General features: G+C 44.2%; 1 protein-coding gene across 9 annotated transcripts in view; it reads right to left on the bottom strand.

Annotated features, from left to right (window-relative positions):
• Pcbp3 (poly(rC) binding protein 3) overlaps window positions 1–18,767 on the bottom strand; it is a 204,004-nt gene that overhangs the window by 132,598 nt on the left and 52,639 nt on the right. For all 9 annotated transcript variants that reach the window (XM_052744608.1, XM_052744607.1, XM_052744609.1 and 6 more), the window contains exon 2: window positions 4,492–4,591. The gene's annotated coding sequence lies outside the window, so the exon portion shown is untranslated. The remainder of the gene's footprint in view (window positions 1–4,491; window positions 4,592–18,767) is intronic.

Raw genomic sequence — 18,767 nt, 5'->3', positions numbered from 1 at the left:
TCCTCTATGTCCTACCAGCCAAAACATACAGCAACCTGCTAAGGAAGGGGATTTCTTCTAAACCCTTTGAAGTTCCAACCTAACACCAGATTTCCCCTGCTGTGGTCTCTGGCCACCACACTCTACTACACCACACAATCATACATCTAATATGCCTTTGTTATTTGCACATTTTCAGTGGCACAGCTAACATCTTTCATGGGCTTTTGTGTTCATGTCATGCCAGGGTAAGATTGAGGCTCCTTCTGATACAATACAGGCTTCTGGAGCTTTCCCCTGAGGAGGGGATGAACAAGTGTCACACGGGGAGAGACCAGCACAGTGAGGGCAGCACTGTGGACTGCCCTGTGGACTGCCCTGTGGGCAGTTTTAGCCTACCACTCCAAAGGCCGCATTGATGCCTTGGGACTGGACGAGGTATACTATGAATGGACACATCTGGAAATGTGGTCCTTAGGCACTCATAAGTGGCATTTTTGCTAAACATGTCTGCAGGCACTGAGGTTTTCATGGGTCTCTATAAAGAAACCCCCAAAATAAGCAGACACAGTGAGGATCTGACTTCAGGAAGGGGGCGACCTTGACTCCTTCTGCGGAGTATCTCATTACCATGCCTCCAACAGCAGCCTAGGATGAGAGTACTGTGGTGCTGACAAGATTCAGGAGGAGGACAAGCCGGGGTTTAAAAGGGTTTCTATTGGGGGAGGACAGGCAATGATGTTCCAACTCAGTTCCCATCACAGATTCACTGGTACAATTACCATTTCTAAATAATTAGCACTCTAAGCCTCAGAGGAACAGAGAAGGAAATAGTTGGGAATGAGCTTGTTTACTCCTCCAGCTCAAAAAATAGCACTGTGAGGACAATGTGTGGCCATGACGCATCTGTGGAGGTGGGAGGATGCAGACCTTAGAGGACTATCTAGTGCAGGCCTGGCATCATCCTGTGTGGCCCTTCCCACCATGCAGATTTTCAGGCCTGAGCAATCTCTCCATGGAGAAATTCAGGGCCTTCTCCACACACCTGGCCACATCTAGAGAGGACATAATTTTTTGTTGTGGTTGTTTTATTTTCCTACTTACAATAGATCATACTTTAGGTAGTGTAGGTATAGATGCATGATAAGCCTCCAATGATTTAGAAAGAAGTTTTTGATTTGGTGTCAGTGTGTAGACTTAGGTTAAAATTGCAAACTTCCTCACTTGTAGTTTTCTAGCTTTCAGAGTGGGTCATTCCTCATCACCAGACTCAGTCTATCTGCCTACTCACCAGTACTGCCTAAAAGTATCTGCCAGATTTTCCAAACAGCCTACCACATGGCAATCAGTGACAGAGAAATCAGCTGTGCCCAGGTCTGCCCCAGACCCTTAAAGGCCATCTGGCTCCCCATACAAGCAGACCCTGCACAGACAGCAGGCCATACCCTCACAGCCTGCTCTCCATTAGCATGGGCCATTGCAGAATGCATGCCTGTTCTGTGTGTGGGGGCCTGGTAAACCACTGGAAAGCACAAGAAACACACTTCAAAGTACCCCCAATTCCCACACAGAAGGGCTGACAGCACATGGTTTCCCCTAAGCATTTTCTCATAATTAACATGTTTTAAAACAAAATGACATCAACTGTATATCCCCTCAGAATGGGTTGTAGATATATGTAATTTTAGCATATACCTTTTTAGCCTTTTAATATTTGTTGTGGCTCAAAGAAACCTGTCTATGAAAATCAAACATCTGTTACTTGAGACTGCTTTATGCTTAGAAAAAACATCCTTATAAGGACTCAAAGACCAGGTTAATAGTTACATAATTATTCTCTAACAATAAAAACATATGTTCTTTCTCCCATGAATATAAAAGTAACATGAGCCCATTGAGAAAAATTCAGAAATGTATGAAACTAAGCAACACTGACCCTACCTCTCAGCAGGACACCCGAAGCCTTAGCTGTACTTCTGAGGCTTTCAAAATTCATACCTTCATGCACATACACCATACACACATACACACAGCCACTTTATACTACATTCACTATTGTTTACACATGCTATTCACATGTACCAGTGTACTAAGTGGATTTTTTTCATGTCATGAATCAGTTCTATAAACACTAACTGCAATCTAATATTCCATAGTGTTATAGAAATACAATAACTCATTTACTTAATACTCTATTATTTTGGGACATTTGACTTACTTCCAACTGCTAATTATTTAAGTTAATATTATAATGAGTATTTTCTGTACATAAAATTGGCGTTTCTCTGATTATATCCTAGAGGTAAATTCAGAAGGGTGGAAATTTTCAAAAGTTCATAAATGTTTTTAAAGTTTCTCATACAGATGAACAATGAGCCCTCTGGAAACCTGATTTTTACAGCCATCCTGGGGCACTCTCCGGCTCGGTGCTTCACGGCCCAAACACAAGTATTACAAATCTTCTCAAGTTCTAAGTCAGGGAGATGGTTAAAGAGTGATGCCTGGGCACTGGCTCTGTCTAGGATGGCAGGCCTGGCCTCACTCTGAGCTTGCTGGTAGCTGGGCTGCTATTTTGAAATACTTGCTCAAGATCTGACAAGAATATGTATGGAACTGAGAATGTGAGGAGCACAAAAAAGAAAGTCACACTGAAGATCCAACAAATGTAGCTGAGCATACTACAGAGAAGAAATTCAGGGATTTTCAACCCAGAATTATTTTTAAATGAATCTAATCGTGGTAACATGGGAGCAGGGATGAAAACCACTGTGAACTCAGTATATAAAGGTCTGCCTCCGGTTCTTACCAGAAATACTCATGGACATGCCTGAGTCCAAGAGTTAAGACTCTAATACTACTCTCTGCCAGGTTGAAGGGGGTGGGTCACCAGTAAACAAGACACACTCAAATGCTTGAAGCTACCACAAAGCTTCCATTGAAAGGGACCTCTGGCCAAGCTGCAGTTATCCCAGCATGCAAGACTGTAAGAATCATCCATTTCAACTCTGAAACGTAGATCAGATAGAACTCAAGGTCTAAACCATCTCAGAATATGCAATAAGTGGCCTGGCTCACCAGTGAGCTGGTCTAACATGAGCAGCCTGCTCTCTAATGATTGAAGACAGAACTTCTGGGTCACCAAGGTTATCCATATATCAAAAGTACTAAAGGCAGCAAGTGAGGCTACCATGGCCCTACAAGAGTAGTTACAAGGTGATGTATGTCAGCATCTTCAAAGATCTAAATTCAGCCATAAATTCTGTGGTCACCACATTTTTGCATGCTTTCACTGCCAATGTATTGAAGAGAAGAATTCACTAGTAGTGACACATTTTAGATTAGTATGTTTTCACAGCCAATGTATTGAAGAGAAGAATTCACTAATAGTGACACACTTTAGATTAGTATGTTTTCACAGCCAATGTATGGACGAGAAGAATTCACTAACAGGGACACGAACCAGATTAGTATATAACCTATTGAATCTTAAAGTACAAACAGTAGTGAGTGTTCCAGTACAAAAGCCTCTCAGATATTAAAAAACATTTGCCATTTCTCCTAACTCATTTGCCAAACAGTAAATGTTGTACCTGCTGATCATTTGACTACAAGTTACCATTTCCTTTTACTGGCCTTTGAACTTTGACATGTGGTAAATTTGACCTTAGAATCTGGCCCTCTTTTAGCTCCCAGACATGGTGTCATGGCTGAGGAACTCACAACGAGAATATCTATTCGTACTCTGCTTCAAGAGTACAGATTCTCTTGCCACGCAGCTCCAGGGCTATGTTAACGTCCTAAGCAAAAGCAAATCTAGCTGCTTCCTGCCTGCCTCAGGTATAGATACCCAGGAGCTTTCCCCTGCAGAAACAATCCCTTTCCTCAGCATCAAATACAGGCCCAGACACAAGGGACAACTGACCTTGCTCACAGCAAAGACTTGTGGGTGCTCAGCCAGCCCCAGCTGAGGCACTGCAGACATTCCGGGTCTCCACACCCTGCCTGGACATGGATACCCAGTGCACTTTCTCTCGTAACTGAGCCTCCTTTTGGGGAACTTGGCTCCAGACTCTCCAGCAGCTCTGAAAGTAGTGGGCTCTGCACTGGAGTCACCCAGTTATAATTTCCTCGGCTTCTGAGAATGTGTGACATTGTCATCAGCAGTCCTACACTGCTGCTCTTTTCCAAAATTGACTAGCAAACTATATAATTCATTTCATTGTGACATTTATAAGCCAGTATAATCCATTTCCATAAAACACCTTACAGTAATCCCATTCTTGTTTACTAGTTCTTAAGTATAAGCTTCACAGGTGGCTAACAGTGGTGGGAATGAAAGGGTAATAACCACTTTCAGCATCCTCTCTTCCATACAGACAAAGCAAAAGTCTTCCCAATTAACTGTTTAAGAACTCTGGAAATAAAAGGATGGAGGAATCCAAAAGTCATTTATTCGAGAAAAACAACTGGATTGTGGTAAGACCAGGATGTTCTGTGGTATTTTTAACTTACCCTATTCTCATCCCCTTCCCAGCTTCAACAGGAGCTCAGGGTCAGGAGCCAGCAGCCAGCTACCAGAGGGCAGAGCAGGGGTTCCCCGCAGCGAAAACACCTGCATTTGACAAAGAAGAATTGCAACTCAGTGAGTGAAGTGTCTACCTCCAGAAATAAGAAAAAGGAGAGAAAATTAAACCAAAAACAGTCATAAGGAACTGTAAATATTAGAATAAGAAGTAAAGAAAGGACAGGAACACAAGGCCAAAAGTTGGTTCTTCCTTGAAAAGATCACTGATAACCCTGTCCCTAAACTAATAAAACAAGAGAGGACTAAAATCAAGATATGAAGGACGTTACTACTAAACTTACAAAGATAAAAAGAACAAGGAAACACAATGAATATTTTGTACCAACAAGATAGATGAAATTAGCAAATTCCTATAAACATAAACCAAAAAAAAAAAAATCCTCTAGAAAATATAAACAAACTTGAAACAGGAAAAAAACCTTCCCCAGGTGGCTTTCTGGTAAATTCTGCCCAATGTTTTAAAAAGAATGAACACCAGTTGTACTGGCTGGTTTTCTGTGTCAAATTGACACAAGCCAGAGTCAGCAGCGGGAGGAGCCTCGTTGAGGAAATGCCTCCATGAGATCGAGCTGTAAGACATATTCTGAATTAGTGATCAATTAGGGCCCAGCCCGTGGTGGCTGGTGCCATCTGTGGTCTTGTGGTCCTGAGTTCTATATGAAAGCAGGCTCAGCAAGCCAGGGGAAGCAAGCCAGTAAGCAACACCCCTCCATGGTCTCTGCATCAGCTCCTGCCTCCAGTTCCTGCCTACTTGAGTTCCTGTTCTGACTTCCTCCAGCGATGGACTATGATCTGGAAGTGTAAGCCGAATAAACCCTTTCCTCCCCAACTTGCTTTTCGGTTATGGTGTTTCATCACAGCAATAGAAACCCTAACTAAGACACCAGTCCTTCTCCAACTCTTCCAAAGATCATATGAGAAAAGAGTATGTGGTGTCCCTTCCATTCTACGACATTTTATGAGGCCAGCAATAGTCTGACACCAACGCCATATAAAAAAAACTCACAGAAGCCTAAGATAAACACCTCATAAACACAAATCACAACAAAACACCACAAATTAAATCCAGAAATACATAACTACAGCAAGACCAAGTGACTTTTATCCAAAATGCAAGGTTTAACAATCAAAATGTAACCAGTGTCACAGGACTGGTAGTGTACACCTAATAACCCCAGTACTTGGGAGGCAGAGGTAGACACAAGAGGATTTCAACTTCCAGGGCATCGTGGGGTACAGAACCAAAAACTCATCTCCATAACCAAGGGAGAGTTCAGTGATAGAGCACTTGTTTACCAAGGGAAAAGCCCTGAGCTTGATCCTTAGCACAGGCTAATGGAATATATACTGTCTATTGGCTACAGTTTTTGTACAATGACCATGTGACTGAACCTGATATGTGTCATTAAAACCCTGAGTACTTTTCTGTGTGTGAATGTGATCTACAAATTATTAAAAAAGGAATACTACAGTAGCTCATATGATTGCATATTTATCAATTTTTCTTTCTAAATCCACTGATTCTTCTCTGTGAAGTTTAGTTATTACACATATATGTAAACATCCTATATATTCTGAGGTTGTTATGAGATACCACCTAACAATGTTTCAGTCAGTAACAGACCACAGAAGTCCCATCAAATTGTAATGGAGCTGAGCCAGAAGAGAATTGCTTGAGCCTAGGATTTCAAGGTCAGCCTGGGAAACACAGTAAAAAATAAATTATAAAAGAACTGAAAAATTCCTGTGTCCCAGCTGCCACTGTGATGGCACAGCACACTGCCTTACTCATGTGTCACAATGCTGGTATAAACAAACCAACTGTACTGCCCAGTCACATAAAACTACAGCACAAATATTGTGTACAGTATATAATACTTCACAATGACAATAGATGATGCTTACTGTACCATACCTTTACCATCCTTTTAATGTATACTGTTTCTACTTGGAAAAAAATAAGTTTACTGTAAAGCAGCTTCAAATTGGCCTTTCAGGGAGTATTCCAGAAGAAAATGTCACCATAGAGAATGACATCTCCATGCATGTCATTTGCCTTTAAGACCTTCCATGGAACAAGATGTAGAAGTAGACGACAGTAAGAATGATGACTATGACTGTTGAAGGCCTAGGCTAATGTGAATGTCTGCTCCTATGGTTTGTTTTAACAACTTTTTTTTTCAAGAGCCAAGAGCTTTCTGAGTGGGGAATTAAAGTGCAATACTGCTGAGGAAGGAAAACCTTTGTAAAGGCAGTACATTGGGGAGCATGTGCACAGACCACCACCCTCACGGGAACAAGAAACATTCGCATCTCCCTAGTCACCAAAGCAAAGGTAAGCAGTTTTTGACCAAGTGTCTCTGTGTGTGTGACATTCCTGCCATCAAGCAGCAGGCGCCCTTCTGAAGCTGATGAGGAAAATATGAAATCTGATGCCAAGCAAGGGAGGTCTAGTTGGTTCTAGTTAGAGTTAGGATGTAAAACTATAGGCTTTACATCTACAGGCTTACATGTTTGAACATGTGGTCCCCAGCTGATAGCATCTGGAGGATAGTGCTGTAGGATGTCTTTCTGTATGCTGTGAATATGTGTTGCTCCCACTGGCTAATAAATAAAGCTATTTTGGCCTATGGCAAGGCAGCTTAGAGGCAGGCAGGAAATCTCAGGAGAGAGACAGGAAGAGAAAGGTGGAATGTGGGAGACACCAGCCAGCCACCCAAGGAGCAAGATGCCAGCAGACCAGTAAAGCCATGGACCATGTGGCAAAACATAGATTAATAGAAATGAGTTAATTTAAGATAAAAGAGCTAGCTAGCAAGAAGCCTGAGCCATTGGGCCATACAATTTATAAGTAATATAAGCCTCTGTGTGTTTACTTGGGTCTGAGCAGCTGCGGGTCCAGGTGGGACAGAGGAAAACTTTCGACTACAGGATAAGTAGAACTTTCAGGAGGTGAGGCCTACCTATGGCAAGTGGAACCTCAGGAGAGGGTAGGCCTTAATAATCACACCCAGCCCCATTTCCTGCCCTCTTCTAGTTCTTGGTCTGCTTAGATATTAGGAGTCCCAGCAGCATGTTCCTGCCACCATGCAGCTGCCCATGCCATGCCTTCCCCTATGATGGACTATTCTCGACTTTGCTTTCTATTATTGTAACAAAAGCAACTTGGGGAAGGGAATGATTTCTTTGGCTTATACTTCCAGGTCACAGTCCATCATTATGGACATTAAGGTGGGAGCTCAAGCAGGAACTGAAGCAGAAACCACAGAGAAATGACTGGCTTGCTCCCAGACTCACGTTTTAGATACCTTCTTACACAGCCCAGGCCTGCCTGCCAAGGGTTTGGTACCACCCACATTTGACTGGGTCCTCCTACATCAATTAGCAATCAAGAAAATATTCTACAGGTATATCCACAGGGCCAATCTGATGGAAGAAATTCTTCAACTGAGGGTCTCTCTTCCCAGGTATGTGAAATTGCTAAACAAGATTAACCATCACAAATTATGAACTATGAACCAAAATAACTCTTTCTACCAGTAAGTTACTTTGCAACAGAATTTATAATCACCTAGGAGACAAACCTCCAGGCACATCTAAGAGAGACTGTCCTGAGAGGGTCAGCCTCTGACCATGTCTGTTTGGGATTATATCCTGAGTGAGTCAGCCTCTTACCATGTCCGTTTGGGAGTATCCTGAGTAGGTTAGCCTCTGACCTTTCCGTTTGGGATTATCCTGAGTAGGTTAGCCTCTCACCATGTCCATTTGGGATTATCCTGAGTAGGTTAGCCTCTGACCTGTCCATTTGGGATTATATCCTGAGTAGGTTAGCCTCTGACCTGTCCATTTGGGATTATCCTGAGTGGGTTAGTCGCTGACCATGCCCATTTGGGATTATCCTGAGTGGGTCAGCCCCTGACCATGCCCATTTGGGATTATCCTGAGTGGGTCAGCCCCTGACCATGCCCATTTGGAATTATCCTGAATGGGTCAGCCCCTGACCATGCCCATTTGGGATTATCCTGAGTGGGTCAGCCTCTGACCATGCCCATTTGGGATTATCCTGAGTGGGTCAGCCCCTGACCATGCCCATTTGGGATTATCCTGAGTGGGTCAGCCTCTGACCATGCCCATTTGGGATTATCCTGAGTGGGTCAGCCCCTGACCATGCCCATTTGGGATTATCCTGAGTGGGTCAGCCTCTGACCATGTCTGTTTGGGATTATCCTGAGTGGGTCAGCCTCTGACCATGTCTGTTTGGGATTATCCTGAGTGGGTCAGCCTCTGACCATGTCTGTTTGGGATTATCCTGAGTGGGTCAGCCTCTGACCATGTCTGTTTGGGATTATCCTGAGTGGGTCAGCCTCTGACCATGTCTGTTTGGGAGTATCTTGATTATGCTAATTGAGGTGGGGAAGACTCACCCTATAAATGGGCAGCACCATTCTTTAGGCTTTGATCCTACAGCAGAAAAAAGGAGCACGCTGGCTGAGCATAGTGTTCCTCATCCTCTGCTTCCTGGCTGCAGACACAATGCCTCAAGCTCCTGCCACCATGACCACCAAGCTCCCCACCATAATAGACTGTACTCTTGAACAGTGAACCAAAACAAATGCTTTCTTCTTTATTGATTTTGCCATGTATTTTCTTATATGTATGGATGTTTTATCCATGTGTATGTCTGTATACTACATATGTGCCTTGTGCTCATGGAAGCCAGAAGCGGGTAACAGATTCCTTAGGACAAGAGTTATAGGTGGTTGTGAGGGGCCATGTGGGTGCTGGGACTCCAGCCCTAGTTCTCTAGAAGTGCAGCCAATGCTCTTAACCACTGAGCTTTCTCTCCAGCCCTATGGTCAGAATACTTTATCACAGCACCAAGAAAAGTAACCATGACAGCATTACAAAACACAACAGATTCCTCATGAGAGACAGTCTGAAGAGGAGTTGCTGAAGCAGATTACAAACAGGATCCCCAGCACAGGAGCTTGCTTGTGACAAAAGGGATCACGCATATGTCCACAGAGAACCCCAGTGAAGCTGACAGTAACATGTCACAGAGCTGTACATCCTCACTATCATCCTTTTCAAGGGGCCTATCTGAGACAGCAGTGGGGGTCGGGCACTAAGAAGAGTTCTACCAACCACACACTCCCAGCTCAAGCCATGCAGGCTGGACCCTCCTGACAGGCAGCAGAGCCAGCTGGCACATTTTCAAGGAGTCACACAGTGTAAGGAGAGGAGACAGGTTCATAGACAGCTTTGATATAAGGTTAGGTGGAAACCTCCACCCTCATAAGGTACAAAAGCAAACATGGCCTCCTCCTAGATAAAGCAGAACTGTGCAGAGACAGGGTGTTGTTGACATGTGGACAGAACTAGGCATGCAGTCTTCTGAAGGGCAGAAACCAAGAGCAAGGTCAGAGGCTCAGCCTGGCTTGGATGGAGAACAGACCAAACTATAGGGACACATGGTCAGCAAGCTGTAGAGGCAGGCTGCGAGCCAGTGCCAGAGATATGGAAAGTAAGGCCAAGGTAGAAGCCAATTTGGGCTTTGCTGTGAAAATTAAAGAAGGCCAAATACAATGTCAGAATAATAGTAGCATGCTGAAATCTGGGACTACAGAACTATTGATAGTCTAGATAACACAGTCACTCCCCAAATTCTCCTGACCTATATGTATACTTCACTGTAAAGGCTCAATAGTATGCTATAAATTATGCAGAAAAAGCAACCTCACTAGTGCTGCAGCCACAGGAATATATCATAAGAACTCAGCTGGTTATGGCAAAGTCACTACCTGGAGGAATCAGGGAACTCCTCCAGAGGAAGCCAAACTCCAAGGAGCTTTTGGTGTTACTTGGCTTGTTATATATCAGCTGTCTTCTGCTGTGAAAATCATGTGTGCCTTCACAGTTTTCCCAATTGACTTTTCCCTAAGAAGGGCTAACAGTGTGGACTGATCACTCTCTGGACACACACATTCCAGGTATTTGGAGAACAGCCTCAGGAAAGGCTTTCTCTGGAATCAGATATCTCCCTTGGCCACTTTCAAGGACTAGCAGTAATAATAGTCCACATGCAAGTCTCCTAATTTAAGATAAATTCCACAAGGAGACACCGCCTAGGTCAGATGGACGTTAAGTAATAGCTTTACACAATTTAGCTCAGACCCTCCTTTCTTACAGCCTTACTAACTTTATAGACCTCTAACTCCTTACCTAACCACTTCTAGGAATATTTAGATAACTTTCTGCACTGACAGCTATACCCAGCCAGAACCCCAGTTCAAGCCTCCCTGTAATTATCATCATTGGCAGCATCTGGCCAGGTCCATCCCCAGATGGAGGAAAGTACCTTATCAGAGATACCTCTGTATTCTTTAAGAACAGACTTAAGCATCCAGGCTACCTGTTTGAGAAGGCCTGACAGATGTGCCAGTTAAGCTTAACTTCCTCCTTTCCCAAATCTTACCTCCAGTTCCAGATCTCCCTTTAACTATCACCAGAGGTATCTACCTGTACACAAGTTGCCTAGCAACTGAGCACACTTTCCCCCACCCTGCAGAAAAACGGCAGATAGCTTGAACAGATAGGAGCCACAGGAAAATGAAGGCAGTTTTATTTTCTCTCATTGACCTAACAACTTATAGATTCTTAACATTTCCTACTAATCACGTTTAAGACTATAGTTGAGGTCATAAGATCCCTCTTCTTAGATATTACCTGAATTTAGCCTTTAGTTAACTCATTTTCCCATTGGTCACTTCCCTTTGGGGTTGCAAATGATAATTAACAACTATTGCCTCTCTATGTGATTCTTATCACCCCTCCATTTGACCCTGGAAGCCTGGCTTTGCACTGTTAAGTGAATAATACTGCTTGTAAGTGTATATATACCAGGATTTCCGGGGCACTAGGGGATGGAGAAGAGAAAAGAGAATGGAAGAACTAGATGGGTAAGAACTTGAGAGGAACAAACTGAGATGAATAGAGAGAAGGAAATGGGAGAGGAGATGATATGGGAAAGAACAAGATGGATGAGAACCTAGAAGGGGCAGAACTAAGATGAAGGAATTAAGATAAAACCTAGAGGGGACCGCAGATAAGTGTAGAGAGAAATCAGGCCAGAAAGGAGCTAAATATGAGACCAGAATATAAGCTTATAACTGACACAGAAGAATAAAGTATATGGACTAAGGAGTTTCATGTACATAGAATCATTTCTTTTCATCAAAGATTAATTAGCAGCTGGTTGTAGATTCTTCCCAGACCCTGGGAGGGGACTATGAAGGGGCTGGACTCTCTTAGTCTTCGATACACTAGAAATGTCTAATCATAACTATTGTAAGAACACAGACCTCAGAAGCAGATCAAGCTAACTGACCACAGACCACTGTTTACATTGCCAGTAGGAGACTCAGAGGCAAGTCGTCTGGGGGAAGAGAAAGGCTCAAGAGAATCAGTTTTCAAAACTGGTTCACCAGATAAAAACCCAGCAAAGTCAGGGAGCTGCACATTAAAACAAGGAGCTATAACTTCATACACACTAGAACTAAAATGCAAAGAACTTACAACACTGAACACTGGCAAAGATGTAGGGACTCCTGTCAGCATGTGGGTGCAGGAGGAAGTGAGACAGAATGGTGGAACCACTCACACAAGACAGCTGGACAGCTCTCTACAAACTAAACACGCTCTGACCATAGCACTCCACCACTATGTTACCTGGAATATCTCCAAATGAGATGAAAACCTACATTCACAAAGATCTACACACTAATGCTAAGACTGGCTTGATTTAGACTGTCAAAAGCTGAAGCAACCAAAAGCAAACAAGACATCTTTCAATAGGTGAATGGGTAAGCAAGCGATTCATTCATAGAATCTTATTCTGTAATAAAAAGAAATGAGCTGACAAGCTATGAAGACACAGACGATTCATAAATAAATATGTATCACAGTGAAAGAAGCCAGTTTGGAAAGGCTACATTTTATTTGACTCCAGCAATACAACATTCTGGAAAAGGCAAAAGAAGCTGGGAAACAGATCAGTAGTTATCAGTGGCTGAGAGGGCAAGATGGACAACTGGAGCATAAGAAATTTTTAAGGCAGTAAAGCTGTCCTGTGTGATTCTGTAATGACAGCTATAGAGAGACAAAGCAATTATCAAAAAGCCATAGCATTTTATAGCACTAAATATAAACCTGATTACATGAATGTAATCCAGAACATTGGGGAATCCCAGGACAGGATGTGGAATTTGACAATACAGCCTTAACGACCATAAAAATAGTAAAGCTTCTCACTAACAGGGTGGGTAAAAGGTGTTCATCTATCTCGTTCTGTCAGGCAAAAGTCCTAACAGCATTGTGGAAATTGAGGAAATAAAGTCCTCACTAACATTGTGTTCTGGCCAGTTAGGCTGTCTCTCAGGGAATATGAGTGAACAGTTCCTACACTGTTCTACATGTCCACTGGGCTGAACAATGCAGAATGATGGACAATGGGAACCAGGTGCTTCACTGTCAGATGCAGGTCTTACTCACAAGGAAGAGAAGGAGGCTACAATGGTCCACAAAAAAGGGCATGAGTTAGAGGCTGGCAGATATACCTCTATGGATCTGTCAAGTAAGAGGGTCCAAAAGCAGCAAAACCCAGTAAAGCAAGGAGATCCAGCACCCTGATACTGGCTGCTTCTACTATTTGCTGATAAAAAGAAACAAGGATTCCTTAGAGACGTGGATGATCCCAGGACAGGGGCAGAAAATAAAGTAATCCTAGAACATAAAACCAAAGGAAAAAGTTCTTCACACACACACACACACACACACACACACACACACACACACACACACACAGATGAGGGCACAGTAACAAGATACAGAAGTCAACTGAAAGAATTCACAAAGCCCAAAGTTGGAATAATTTGAAAAATAAATAGTATAAAAAAGCTATAAGCCAAAGAATAAAATAAACTTCATACCAACAAATAGGAGAGACCAGACTAACCTCCAAGGGTAATTCCAAAGCATGCATAAAGATCCTCTGTAGTCAATGAAGTAGAGCACACCTCTCTATATGTGTTCTCTGTACACAGACTTTTTCCCAAATAGTATGGCACAAAAAAGACATAGAGTGTCACTGTGCTGAAGAACCTGGAAACATCCCCAGTATGGATCCAGGTCCCCATCTCAGTGCTGAGCTGGGCTGACTGTGTGCTTCCTTCGCAGTGACAAAACAGTGCTCCTGTGTGGTCTTCTTTCCCAACATCCAGGACCCTGGACCACTTACAACGCACCTCAGCAGGTGTCAGTAAAGAACATTCTGAAAAAAAGGTCAAGGTCATCAAAAATAGGAAAACGAGAGCTGGAGAGAGGGTTCAGCAGCTAAGAGCACCACTGCTCTTCCAGAGGACCTGGGTTCTGTTCCCAGAATATGGTGGTTCACAATAGTCCCAGAGAACCCAACGTATCAACGTATGGCCTCTGCAGGTACTGCATTACACGGTGCAGACATATATGCAGGCAAAATACCCATACACAGAAAAGTGTGTGTGTGTGTGTGTGTGTGTGTGTGTGTGTGTGTGTGTGTGTGTGTGTGTGTCTGTCTGTGTGTGTGTATCTTTCAAGAATAATAAAAAAAGGAGAGTGTAAGAAGCCATCAACTCCAGGAAGGCCTGAGATGGGGATTACCTCTAATGTGTCCTCTGAAGGAATCTTGGAAGAAAAGGACAAGAGAGGGAAACTGAGGAAGCCTGAAACAGATCTTAGTAGCAGCGCCTCTGTAATGATGGTGGTGACCGGGACAAGAGCGTCTTGCCAATGTCAAACGACAAACTGGATGTGGGATGTGTAGATATTCTCTGTATGATCTGCACAATAGTTCTAGAAACCTAAAACCCTAAACTAGAACTTTTTTTTAAAACCAGCATTAAAGAAAACAACTCAGGTCAATGTCTACTCCTAGAGGGAAAATGCAATTTTTTTCACAGAAGTGTCAAATTCTGAAAACTCGTCACAGATGACAGGGCAAAGGTGTGTTTAGAACTTGGGCAGCCAAGTGGTGGAACAATCCAGAGCTGCTATCTAGGGCACTGTGTTACTTGTAGTATATTTAAAAAGCAGTATTTCCCCCGCCGTAAGTATGGGGCATACCTGGTCCTAAGGGATGCAAAGCAACATACTATTACTAAGTCAAAAGTATTCCTTCACTCCAGTTTTGAATATTCAACTCAGGACACTGAATGTTCTATATAAAAAGGGGGGCTATCAACTTTGGACACATGAAAACTCTTCATGTCGGTGGATCACTACCTCATGAAGCCCCTCTTGGTGAGCACCTGCTATGTGTGGTGTCTTCCTGTATAATGTTGTGCTCCTCACAGCAGCTTGGCACATGTGGGACCACTCTTTCCTTTTCACAGATCTGGAACTAAGACCCAAAAGGCTAAATATTTCGCCCAAAAGTTTCATAGCTAGCCAGCAAGGGAGCCGGTCTTTAAAATCGTGCTTCCCAGGTTGAGGCTCCACAGATCATCCTCAGGGTCCCTCTGCCCATAGCTACGCTGCTGAAGATGCACCCACCGGACCTGCAACACAGCCACACCCATCCGCAAGCAGAGCTCTCTAAACAATGAACATTTCCCTGAGTAGTGCAAAGGCCCCCACAGGGACAGAGGGTTCTTCCTACCAGAGAAAGATCAGGAGGCGTCTTGAGTCTGTCTTGAAACAGGGCCAGGGCCTAAAAGCTTCCAGAGCCACATGAGTCACACCCATCAATATGCATTAGCTCCTGGACGGTGCTCCTCTGGGGTGTTTCTGAGCCAGGAAGGGATTAACCCTTTTCTGTATCAAACTCTGCCTTCCACATGCTATACTGGCTAGCTTTTCTTGCTCTATTTAAATGAGACACTGACTCCTTTCACTATGTATATTATGTTAAGCTATGGTTTCCATATGTTTTCCATACAACCCTTCACTTTATTTCCTGAACATGGGAGGTCCTAGAACAGATTACAAAAGTCCTATAATGTCCAAAACCCACATGCTGCCCTTCCTGACTTTTGGTTAACACTACATCCCAAATCCATCCCACGAGAAATCTAATCTGGACAAGACTCTTAAAAGCCACCAGATTCCCTCTGTGCCCCTTCAGCCATACCTCCCCCACCAGGTGGCCCCACAAGCCTCAGGACACTTTCAGGGTGACCAAAACATGACTCATCTCCATGGTGAGGCAGGCTGCTGCCATCCACCCTGCCACACACACAGCACCCACACTGTGACCCTAAATATGCTCCTTTCCCGCAGGACCAGTCTAAAGCTCTTTCCAAACATTAGTCCTTTAAAACAGCGCTGCTCATGGAGCATAGGAGGAAGCGTGGAGAATGAGCAGAGTCAGGCTCCCCTGAGCCAAACTCACCTCCGTTCTGTCACTTCCAGTAAACAGGGGCCTTGGAGGTCAGAGAAGCCTGAGCTAAATCATGACACAGTGAGTTGTCCCCAAGGCCACCTCAGTCATTCTAAACCTCACCTGTGAGCAGCCAGCTGCCCAAGGACACAGAAGAAGCACAGTCGGGGTGACACTGGGGTGAGGATGGGGCTCTGGACCTGAGCAGATGGTTCAGCACAGAGACTCCTGACACATCCCCGCCTATATCCTTCTGCATCTCACAGGAACCTAACAACAAACAGGCGGCACACAGGAAGGCAGGACGTTCCCCTCCTCCAGAACCTCCACTGCACTGGATGGCATGGTCCTCATAACACAACTTATACTTGGCAGCCACCGGCAGAGCAAATCTGATTATGTCTGCAGAGAACCATGTGTCTGGGCCAGAGCCTCTCAAAGTATGGACAGGGGAAAAAAAAATGCAGACTCCCAACCCTCACATCTACTGGATCTAGATCTGGAGTTTTAAAATGCAGGAGAGGGGCTGGAGCAATGGCTCAGATAGGAAAAGCACTGATTGCTCTACCAGAGGACTTGAGTTTGGTTCCTGGCCCCCTACAGTAACTGTCAACCATCTGTAACTCCAGTTCCGGGGGATCCAGCATCCTCATCTGACCTCCACAGACAACGCAAGCATGTGGTGTACAGACATCCACGCAGACAGAACACATATAAAATAAAACTCAGTAGAATCTCTTCCCAGCCGCAGTACTTGCCCCTTCAGGCGTCCTCATGCCACTCAGAATTTGTGCCCCGTGGACCAGTACTTGCTGATGAAGCCAAAATCGTCCTCCTTCTACAGCATTTACAGGATTCAGAGGAGGGACAGAAGGAAAGGTAAAGAGGGGTGGGTAACTGGGACGAGAGAGGAACAAAAGGTGTTGGTGAAGAACAGAGCACAGAAGGCAGGGAAAGGAAGTCTGTACCATCAGTAGAAAAACCATGTTCAGGACGCAGCCCTAGATCAGCGGCCTAAAGACACATCTCTGTGGCCGGGCAGACAGGTCACCAATGCTCCCAGGTGCTAAGGATATGGGGTCATATTAGTGACTGAAAAAAAAAAAAACAACTAATTCTAAGCCCCCAGAGAGCCTGCCTTTCCAGGCTACAGGGCATGGCAGAACTCCCCACTTCCGGTAGCTTTTCTGCTCCAAGAAAAGAAAAGGTTTGCTTAGGCCCATAATGCCTGGTGTTCCTGTAGCCACAGGGAAGGTGGATCTCTAAATACAAGACTGTGTGGGCAACTCAGCACCTGCATGGTGGAAGGCTATAATACATACAAGTAAGGGTCCTTTCCAAGACCAAATTTCACAATGACACAATGTTCCCTGGGCATGCTTTGAGCTCTCACCCTGGGTGAATTTGGTTAATGACACTATGGCCAGCTCAGTATCTTATTTCTGCTTCCTGGATTATGGCAAAGGTCAGTAAAGTATGGATTACAAGCTACTTTTGTGTAGCCTACAATTAAGAATGGTTTCTAGGTTTTTAAAAAAGGTGAAAGGGGGGAAGGATAGATGAACCTACATGTGACCACACAATAGCATATGCAAATCCCTGGTTCTTGGTGGCCCCACATAATGGATGTCTCCAGTATAGATCCACTTTGGCAGCCATTTCCCCTATAAACCAATACTAGAGAACCCTGAAATGTCTTCAAAAGTGAAGTTAGGTGGAAGTGGGCTATCATTTATTTATACCAAAAATCTCAAGGAAAAGAAACCCAAACACCAGTTAAAGGCCCTTGTCTCCATGCCCACAAGATAGTCCAGCCAAGCGAGGCTCCAAAAAACAAAGGAATCTCTAGGTAATCCAGTATGGCAGCTGGTAAAGAGTGTTGACTATTTCACTGCAAAGTCAACCACTGTACCCACGAATCCAACCTGGGTCCTGAAGTGACCTCATAAGGAGGCCTCTACTCATAAGGACAAAGCCCTGAGCTCAAAGGTGTTCCCAGGATAAGTACAGACAGCAACATTATAGGAAGCCCAGGAAGGAGCCACGCCTTCAGGAAGCAGTCTGAGATCATCCACACCCCATGCCCCCACTACACAAAGCAGGGGATGAATGCTGATAAGGAGGACTTGCCAGAGAGCTCCTCACACCCAGTGAGGTGACCTCAGGACTCAAATCAGTGCTCCAAAGCAAAAAGACACAGGCACCAACAGGTCGGGGGAGGGTACCTAAAGACCAGGTTCCAGAAACCAAAGAAGTTAGCATTTGGCTATCTTCAAACCCAATTGCTGTATTCTATTCAGCAGACATCTCTCCATGCTGTACACCTGCACTATATCACACCGCTTTGTAGGTCATTTGGCTCACAAAATTGATTTAGGAGAGATTATTCAATTCCATTTTACATTTCATGTTTTGGAACCATGCCAGCAGCAACTGTGGTTCTTCCAGAGGTCAGGAAGCCACGGACGAGAAGGCGATCCCTTACCGTTGTAAATGGAACTCCATATTCCTTTTATAAATTTCCTGTCAATCTTCAAATTACTTCAAATACGATTGCCCTTCACTTAGACAGTGCTTTATGTCTCCATGTCTGCCTGCATCTCTTCCCTATCCCATTACCTCCTCCATGGCACCCAGCACTCTCTCAGATCTCCTTGAGGCGCCTGGCAACGACAGCGGTAGGAGGGGCACTTCCGGCAGCCGCTCATCTGCAGCCATCTCCTCAGTCACACCAAACAAAAGCTCGTATATCTTGCACTTTAAAAAATGTCTGCTTCAAGGGGGCCAGCA

This window comes from Peromyscus californicus, unplaced genomic scaffold (assembly GCF_007827085.1).
Source record: "Peromyscus californicus insignis strain IS unplaced genomic scaffold, ASM782708v3 Scaffold_19__1_contigs__length_69161282, whole genome shotgun sequence".
Lineage (NCBI taxonomy): Eukaryota > Metazoa > Chordata > Mammalia > Rodentia > Cricetidae > Peromyscus > Peromyscus californicus.
This window is presented reverse-complemented; position numbering and strand designations above follow the sequence as displayed.